Source organism: Grammomys surdaster, unplaced genomic scaffold (genome assembly GCF_004785775.1).
Source record: "Grammomys surdaster isolate TR1022 unplaced genomic scaffold, NIH_TR_1.0 144, whole genome shotgun sequence".
Lineage (NCBI taxonomy): Eukaryota > Metazoa > Chordata > Mammalia > Rodentia > Muridae > Grammomys > Grammomys surdaster.
The window spans coordinates 7,721,732-7,731,747 of NW_021604602.1; positions in this window are offsets into that span (position 1 = coordinate 7,721,732).

The window sequence follows — 10,016 nt, forward strand, 5'->3', positions numbered from 1 at the left end:
TTTTTTTTTTTTTTTTTTTCCGAGGACAGGGTTTCTCTGTGTCCTGGAACTCACTCTGTAGACCAGGCTGGCCTCGAACTCAGAAATCCGCCTGCCTCTGCCTCCCAAGTGCTGGGATTAAAGGCGTGCACCACCACCATCCAGCCGCGCTCTCCCTTCCTTTTTTCCTTCCTTTCTATTCCAGTCACTATCCCAGAGATTCTCTCCCCCACTGCAACTATCTAAGGTGCACGTCACACTCAGGAATCCTTGTAAGTCTGCTCTGTGGCAAAGTGAACCGGGCCTGTGCCAGCCTGTGCCTCCTACACATGGCAACAGGGTGTCCCTGTTCCCACAGGCACTCCTAGAGCTCAGAATCTGCATGGCCTTCTGTGGCCACTCTGCTGAGATAAGTTTGAGTAAGTGTGCGGAGGTCCATGTGAGGCAGACCCTGCTGCATGCACCACGGGGCCAAGCCGCCTTCCCGAAACAGGATGTTTTTAGGTTTCTTGTGTCATTGTGCAAGTCAGTGTTTGCTCTTCTCAACCCATTGCACAAGTGTGCCTGTGTCTCCATCCATCTGCCCAGTCAGGCCCTTGGCCTCCGCCTGCTTTTTGTCCGTTGCGAGTACAGCTGCTAAGGACAAGTCTCTGGTTACATTTTCATTTCTCCTGAATACACGCCCAGAAGTTGTGGGGTTACTGGATCATAGAACAGAGGTAGCTTAAGGTCATCAAAATCCACCACCTCCCCACATGTTGCAGAGCTTTGTCACCTCAGGGCCACTCTTCTGCTGCCCACAAAGTGACCGAGCTGGAGCTCACTGCTCTATGCCAGCATGCCAGCAGAGGGCTTGGGAGAGCCCTGCAGGAGGGTGCTGTGCTCACTGGTGCAAAGCTTGCTTGCCTGCCTAAGGCTTCCAAGGAGATTCTGTTGTATCTGGCTCCCACCAGCCAATCCTCCCCTAGGGTTTCAGCCATTGTCTGTCCAAAGAGCTGAGCCTCAGTGTGGGGGTGTCCAAGGCTCGGTGTGAGCGTGTTGTCTGTGGGTGTTATCCCATCAGTGCCCATATCCCTTCCTCCGGTTTCTTCTTGTCTTCCTTTGAGACAGGGTCTTGCAGAGTGGCCGAGGTTCACCTGGAATTGGCTTTGTAGAGCAGGCTGCCCTCAAACCCTCTTCTTGCCTCAGTCTTCTGAGTGCTGGGATAACAGCTGTGTACCACCACGCCCAGCTACTTCCTGCTTTATTCATTTATATTACCTTTCCACAGTGTGTGTTGGGTTCTCTGCCACATTTGGGAGTTTGTTTGTTTGAGATAGGATCTTACTCTGCAGCCCAGGCTATCCTAGAACTGTGGTCATTCTGCTCCAGTCTCTTGGGTGCTGGGATTGCAGGTGTGTGCCAGCAGACACCCGTAGTCATGTTTTGAATGAGTTGTGGGGGTTATTTATTCACAGCTCAGTCCCTCAGGAGATACATGTCTTGTGGGCATTTTTGCCTTGCCTGATTTTGTCTTTTTTTTTTTTTTATAATTATGAGAAAAAGTACACAACAGAAAAATTACCACAGTAACTATTTGTGTTTGTTTGTATGTACATGTATGTTTATGAAGGTACACATGCATGCATGTATGTTTGTGTGTATGCAGATATACATATATATATATTGTGAGGGTGCACATGCATGTCTGTATGCAGGTACATGTATGTGTGTGAGGGTGCATTATGCCAATGTGTTTTGTATATATACAAGTACATATGTGGGTACATGTGTGTGTGTGTGTATTTGTGTATATGGAGGTATATGTATGTGTCTCAATGTGCACATGCATGCATGTTTGTTTGCATGTATGCAGGTACATGTAAGTGTGTGAAGGTACACATGCTATGTGTTTGTGTGTATGCAGGTACGTATATGCATGTGAAGGCGCATATGCACACACGTGTGCGTGTGTGGGATTGTGGAGGTCAGAGAACAATCTCACATGTCATTCTCCAGGTGCTGCCCACCTGCTTTCTTGAGACAAGGTCTTTCTGCTTTAAACTTACCTAGCTCTTGAGGATGGCTGTCCAGCAAGCCTGTCTTTGCTTCTAGGCACTGAGATAAGAAGTACACACTCACCAGTACCCGTGGCTTTCATTTTGCACTGACCGAGGACTGAACTCGGGTTCCTTGTGATAACTAGTAGTTTACTGGCCAAGCTATCCTCCTAGCCTGAACATAATTCTGTTTTGTTTTGTTTTGTTTTGTTGTTTTCCGAGACAGGGTTTCTCTGTGTAGCCCTGGCTGTCCTGGAACTCACTCTGTAGACCAGGCTGGCCTCAAACTCAGAAATCTGCCTGTCTCTGCCTCCCACGTGCTGGGATTAAAGGCGTGTGCCACCACCGCCCGGCTCTGAACGTAATTCTTAAGTGTATAGTTCAGTAGTGTTCAGCAAGTATTCACATTCGTGGGACAGTTGCATGTGTTCGTGTGTGTATGTGAGTGTGCATGTTTGTACACGTGCGTATGGTATGGGGGCTGGAAGTTGACATCGGGTATCTTCCTCTGCTAGTGGTGTCAAGACTGGCTTTTACACAGGTGTCGAGATCTGTCCTCATGGTTGTGCATCAAGCATTTGTCCCCTGAGCTACCTCTCTATCCCCCAGACTATTTCTTCTGTCATATCTGATGAACCCATCTAACAACCTCCTTCTCCCAGCCTGGCAGCCAGCATTCCATTTTCTGTCTCTGTGTGTTTAACTATGCTAGCACATTAGTCTGTTTTGTGTTGCTGTAACAAAACACCCGAGGCTGCATAATTTATAAAGAAGAAAAGCTTACTTCTCACGTTCAAGGCCTGGTATCTTACGAGGACCATATCTCTGCATCCAAGATAGTGCCTTGAATACAGTATCTTTATGGGACAAAGAGCAAAGGAACCAAATTCCCTCGGTGAAGCCCTTGAGCAATGGCACTAATACACGTGTGAGGGTGAGACCTTCGTGACACCTCCCAGAGACCAGATGTGCCTCCACTGTTTACTGCAGGTTCAGTCTCCAGCACATTTGAGTGTCTCAAGGAGCAGAGCTCTGTGTGTCTCTGTGACTGGCTTATTTCTCTTAATTCTGTCCCAGGAATTTGTGCATGAGTCACATCCTTCTTACCCCATGTCCAGGCCACATTTATCTTGAGCATGTGTCTGTGGCCAGATATGTGGTGCTTTTCCCTCCAGCTCTTGAAGTGATGCTGTGTGGTCATGGGTCCAGCTGTGGACCCACCCACATGGCTTCCCAGAACCCTCTCGGTTGCGGTTCCAACCTCCGTGCAGGCGTATTCCCCCACAGGCTTTATTTCCTTTTCTTTGTCTCTGTTCTTTCTGTTTTATTGTTTTAGAGTGCTCATCCCTGGGCGGGGTCCGGTGTGAGGCATTAGGTGCCACAGTGCACTTGTGGAGGTCAGTTGTTGCCTTCCATAATCACGCCAGTTCTGGTGCTGGAACTTTCTCTGCAAGCTTGTTGACACTTGCTGTTTTTAAGTTGGTTGTCTCACACTTTGGTGCCTGGGTGACCATTCCTTAGTGGGCAGAGCCTCTGGACACCTCCCTGCACCTGGAAGCCACCTTTCTTCTCTGGCTGGTTTTTGCTGATATTGTCAGCCTCATGCTCCAAGACAGACAGACAGACACTCTAAGTCCTGTCGTGTTCTTCTGCGTTCTCCTAAGAGCCTCTTTCAACTTAAACCCTGCCTTTAGATCTTTAATGTGCTTTAAATTAGGTTTTGCAAAGGGTTAATTCACTGTTTAAAAAAAAAAAGATTTGTTTCTTTATCATGCGTATGTGTGTGCACCGGAGTGTATGCATGGGCACCTATGTATCCAGTGCTCATGGAGGCCAGGAGTGGGTACCAGATTCCTTGGAGTGGGAGCTACTGATGGTTGAGAGATACCTGCGGTGGGTGCTGGGAACTGATCCCAGGTCCTCTGTAGGAGCAGCAAGAGCTGTTAACAACTGACTGAGCTTTCTTTCTAGTTCCAGCCCCACCCCTTCTTTCGGCCTAATTATTTTTAATGTGTCTTGTGTGGTTGTCTTGGTTTTTCCATTTTTTAACGATTTGGGCTAAGGTCTCTCTTTGGATCCTAAGCTTACACCTCACTACATAGCCCAGGCGTCATAGACTTTTTACTGATACTGAGCATAAGCTGTTTTCATGGTTTGTTTTCTTAAGTCTGAATTTTTGTAGCTGGTGCCTGGCATCGACTCACTGGGAAACAGGCTACAGACAAGCCCTTCTTTGTTTCCTTCTGGAACTTCTGTAAGTTCAGCCTTTTCTCTTGAGTTTGTAAGCCCTTCCTAGCATCTCTGTGGGGGAGGGGGACTAAGTTTGGGGTTTGTTTTTCCATGAGAATGTCTTTTGTAGGCCGCCTCTAGAGGCATCTCTGCTTGTGGCTTGTGGGTGCTATGACACCCCTGCGGCTCCCAGATTGTTGGGTTCTGCTGTTGCTACTGCTGCTGGAATTTGGAGACGGAGTGATACAGGGATGCGGGGATACGGGGCAGAGGCCCCAGGTGCTGTTGAAGAGACGGTGCCTCACAGAAGACACTGACCCTCAGAGGAAGCTGGAACCCACCACTCACCACCTGGACCAGTGTTTGTATACTGCCAATATGTGACATTTCAGAGTACCCATGTTACAGGGGCTTACATCTTGAAGGTCTTCCCCCTACACACACTCACCATGCCTGCACAGGTGGCTCCCCTCTTCTTTTGTACTTGTGGCCCTGCCCATTCTCCTGTCAGCCACTGGGAATTGGGCCATGGGTCCCTGCCTGTGTTGTATCATGGTTCCAACTGGTCTATGTGCCTCTGTTTCTTGCCTACCCAATAGGACAGTGTCTGCTTCAGCATTATCCCAGGATCCATGGAGCGGCATTTCTATGGAATTTTCAGCATCCCTGGCCGCAGGGCATCACCATAGAGGCTATCACAATGGAAGGCAAGATAGACAGCCCCAGTTTGGAGAACCTGCTACGTGCTTAGCGAGGGCTGTACCCGGGGCTTCTTTTCACCAATAGCTGTGGAAGAACGCTAGTGTGTTGTGTGGTTCTGTACCTCATGGAACCTTCCTCTGTGTGACGCAGCTCACGACAGCTGTGAGGTCCCCTAGCCCTAAGGTGGAGTGACACCCTATGGACAGTAGCCTGCCCTGCATCTGCCACAGCTGGAGTAGGTAGGGGTCCCAGTACAAAGCATTCTGGGAGTCTCTGACAGCTGTAGCTCCGAAGCAGGCTGCCAATTACTGACAGTGCAGAGGCAGCCTCAAAGCAAACACAGAATTGCTGGCTGGACAAAGTGGGGCAGTGGTGGGGGCCAGCGGTGCCTCCTGAACAAAACATTTTTACAAGTCGAGCACCAGCAGAGACCTGATTGTGAACTTGTAGCAACTTTTGGCGCTCTGCTTGTATATGGAAAATTAGGACCCAGCTCAGTCACCCTGCAGGTTTACGCTTCAGTGTACAAAGTGCATTAGAATTCCACAGAGAGGAGGGGACAATTGAAGTGCCTTCAGGACTCACTGGAGAGAGGACCCTGGTGCCTGAGGCTTCTGCCTGGAGCCAGCTTTCCAGGACTTGCCCAGTGACTGCAGATAGAGGACTCTTTTCCTGCCTCGGCCTCTGCTGTGGCTCTGTACTTCAGCTGTGAACAGGAATCCATTCCAGTGGCTGTTTCAGCCTCCACACACGGAGACCACCCAGTGACCTGCCGCTCCCGAAGTCTGGGAGAGCTGTAAGGATCTCGGCCCTGCAAGTGAGTTCCACGAGCCTTGGTTGATGCCCAGAAGCCTGCTGAGAGCTTTAGGTGTGACATTTTCCAGAGCTTGCAGATTTGCTCTGCAGTGGACGACTCCTGGTTGGCATCCCAGGGCATCCCTTAGAGAACTTTGAGCTACAATACTTCTCACGGTTGTATCAACTCTCAGCTAGCATTCCCACAGCCAGCAGGAGCTCAAAGCAGCTTCGTTCTAACCCAGGATAGCAGTCTGTTTGATCCCTTTAGGGTTTATCCCAACTGACAATAATCTCCCATTTGTAATCTCTATCTGCATTCTTGGAGAAGGGTGGGACAAGAATCCAGTTGGGGACAGGTCTTCTACAGCTGTTTCACTAATGGGAGGCCAGCTGTGTTCCTGGGACCTGGCTTGCCTGGCCATCCTAGGAAAGCTGTCTTCTGTTCAAAGCAAGGGTGACAGCTTTTCCCTGTGGGCCATCGTCTGCTATCCCCTGGGCTAGAATAGTGGCTTTTCATCTTGTTTTGTGTCAGCGGCTTCTAGAGGGCATGTCACAATGTGGGTTGCTGGTTCCCATCAGTCCCTGAGTCAAGAGGCCCAGCGTGAGGCCCGGGTTCCCATCATTCCCACAAGCTCCAGGTCGTGCTGCTGAGTCAGGGGCTGCAGTTTGAACACTGTGCTCTGGAGAAGTGAGTGTAAAACCAAAGTGGGCAGGGACAGAGCGGGGTGGTAGCAGTCAGGGCGGAGGGCTGAGGCTCCAATGCAAGTCCTCGGAGGTGAGCATTTGAGAGGTAACTGGATCCTAAGAATCCCTTGAGAATAAGTGACCCTATTTCTGGGTTCACAGCTGGATGGGTTTGGGAGAAGAGTGGGGATGAAGGGGTGACTCCGTGATACAGTGCTTATTTAATATGTATATACATGCTCCGTGCTAGTACCGCAAGAAAACAAAAAATAAAACACACGTGGTTTTGCTCTGCCCCAGTGCCCCCCATGCCTCCCCTCTTCTGGGATAGCAGGATTAGAGCGGCTTTGCACCCACCACGTTCCCTGTTGTGGTGTTGGGCCTTACTTACCACAGGCCTAAAAGTACCAGTGTGCTGAGCGTGGGCTGAAACCTTGGAGAGTGTGAGCCAAAAGGTGGTTTTCTTGAGTGTTTCTCACAGTGACAGCGAACTAACTAACATAGCATCATTAAGTGCCTAAGCTTTCTCAACTAGGCAACCAGCTTGTCTAGAGGTTGCCTGGCCCAGAGGCCTGGGAGCTACAGTGTTTGGGTTGTAGTGTCTCCCAAAGGAGTGTTCATAGCTTAGCTGTTACCTGTGGAACTGTCGGGAGGTCGGGGGAATCTTTAGTGGGTAGAGCCAACAGGGAGGATCTTAAATCATTCTGGGTGTGTCCTTGAGAGGAATATTGGGTCCCTGACCCCTTCTATGTCTTTTATTCAGAGGTAAACAGACCTGCCACCAGGCATTCACACCATGGTGGTCTGCTTTGACACAGGCCCAAAACAAGGGAGCCCTAGTCAACCGCAGACCAAGCTTATGAAACCGTGAGTCAAAGAAAACATTTCTTCCTGTGTTTTTCTTTCATTAAGATTTTTTTCTTAGCCGGGCAGTGGTGGCGCACGCCTTTAATCCCAGCACTTGAGAGGCAGAGGCAGGAAGATTTCTGAGTTCGAGGCCAGCCTGGTCTACAGAGTGAGTTCCAGAACAGCCAGAGCTATGCAGAGAAACCCTGTCTCGAAAAAAAAAATTTTTTTTTTCTTTTGGTTGTTTTGTTTTGTTTGAGACAGGGTCTTAGTGTGAAGTTCTGGCTGTCCTGGAACTCAATCTGTAGACCAGGCTGGCTTTGAACTCAGAGATCTGTCTGCCTCAGCCTCCCATGTTCTGGAATTAAAGGCACCACTATGCTCATTAAAACTTTAAATTCCTCTCTCTCTCTCTCTTTCTCTCTCTTTTTTTTTACCTTTGTTATGTTTTGTTTTGTTTTTAGAGACAGGGTTTCTCTGTGTAGCCCTGGCTGTCCTGGAACTCACTCTGTAGACCAGGCTGGCCTCAAACTCAGAAATCCGCCTGCCTCTGCCTCCCAAGTGCTGGGATTAATCATCACTCATTTATTATTATGAGGCTGTGTGTCCATGCTCACACTCACCAAAGTGTGAGGGTTCTGAGGCTGTGTGTGCACACTCACACTGCTGTGTGCATGCTCACATGCACACAGTGTGAGGATTCTGAGGTTGTGTGTGCACACTCATGCACACAGTGTGGGGGTTCTGAGGCTGTGTGTGCACGCTCACCGCAGTATGGGGGTTCTGAGGCATATGTGCACGCTTACACTAACCGCAGTGTGGAAGTCAGAGCACAGCTCTCAGGGTTTGGCTCTTCCTTCCATTCTCGTGAGGCAGGGCCTCTCTTGTTTCCACCATGCCACATATTCGGGGATATCTGGCCTTCTAGCTTCCGGATGATTATTCTGTCTCCATCTCTAGTCTCAGTGTAGCGATGTTAGGACCACCACATCTGCTTTCACTTCGATGTGGTTTTCAGGGACCACACTCAGGTCACCAGGCCATCCCACCCAGTTCTCTGTAGCTTGGGCTGTCTTCAAACTCACTACATATGTACGACAGTGTAAACGTATCCTTTATTTGCCTGATATAATGGTCATCTCAGAGGCTTACTGCTGAATATGCTCACCCTGCCTAGTTCTTTCTGGACTCTGGCTGGCTGGTCAACTCCTCTCCAAGCTGATTCAAACTGGCTTCTCTGGACTTCTCGCTGAATTGCTTGACCTCAAACTAACTCTGGCAATCTGTTCTAATCTTCTGGCTCCTTCTTATTCTCTGGCTTCACCTGCATTGAACTGCATGGACTCACGAACTCAACTCCACTGCACTGAAGGCAACTGACTGAGCAGAATTGACTAGAACTCAGAGATTCAAATGCCTCTGTCTCCTGAGTGCTGGGATTAAAGGCGCCTACCACCATGTCAGGTCCTAAGTTTTTCTTTACCTAAAAATTGCTCTATATGGGCTGGAGAGATGGCTCAGTGGTTAAGAGCACTGACTGCTCTTCCAGAGGTCCTGAGTTCAAATCCCAGCAACCACATGGTGGCTCACAACCATCTGTAATAAAATCTGATGCTCTCTTCTGGTGTGTCTGAAGACAGCTACAGTATACTTACATATAATAAATAAATAAATACATCTTTTTAAAAAAAAATTGCTCTATACTACCCAGGCCAGCCTTGAACTCAGAGATTTACTTGCCTCTGTCTCCTGGGATTAAAGGCATGTCTATATTCTAGCCAAATCACACAGACCTAGGTCTTTGGATGTGATCCCTTGACAGAGCAGCCTTGCTGGATTAAAATTCCTCTACACAACAGGCTGACCTTGAACTCACAGAGACCAGCCTGCCTCTGCTCCCTACCCCACCCCCAGTTTAAAGATTAAAAGCATGCACATGCCAGTTTGGTTTGTTGAGACAGGATCTTATTTATGTAGCCTGGCTCGGTCTTCCTTCCTCAGCTTTCTGACTGCTGGGGTTACAAGTGTGCACCACCATGCTGGCTAATCGTCCTTCTTCCTTATAAATTGATGTTCTTTAGTCTGTCTTCACAGTGTGGAAAACTGCTTGACAAGAGAGCTGGTGTTTGCCTTCAGCAAGATACACATTCCCAATACACTCACTGCTCACTCACTTCCCTCTCAACACCATGGTCCTCCACCTACTTACAGTGACATCCCGAGACCAGCCCTCACTCCCTGATGCCCACCCTAGTAGATCCTCTACTTATCCTTGCCCCACCCTCTCTTTTTGTTTTTGTTTTGTTTTTCCAGACAGGGTTTCTCTGCATAACTCTGGCTGTCCTGGAACTCACTCTGTAGACCAGGCTGGCCTCGAACTCAGAAATCTACCTGCCTCTGCCTCCCAAGTGCTGGGATTAAAGGTGTGTGCCACCACCACCCGGGGACCCTTGCCTCTCATAGCAGAGGTCAGGTTAGGACAAACCAGCTTAACCACTCTGCAGGCTGATCACAGTAGGGCTCTAGAGTGTCCCCTGGTCTCCCTCCTGAGCCAGTGACCCCATCCTGTGAGTGCTCCTGCCCCACTGGTGTGAACGTTATGTGAACTTACCATGTGTCCCCAAAAGAGGTTCCAGAAGGATCTGAACCTGTACCACTGAGATCCGATCTCCCAACCTCTGAACCTCTGAGCTCCCAACAAATAATCAAGGCAGGGAGGGACCATCCCATCGAGACAGC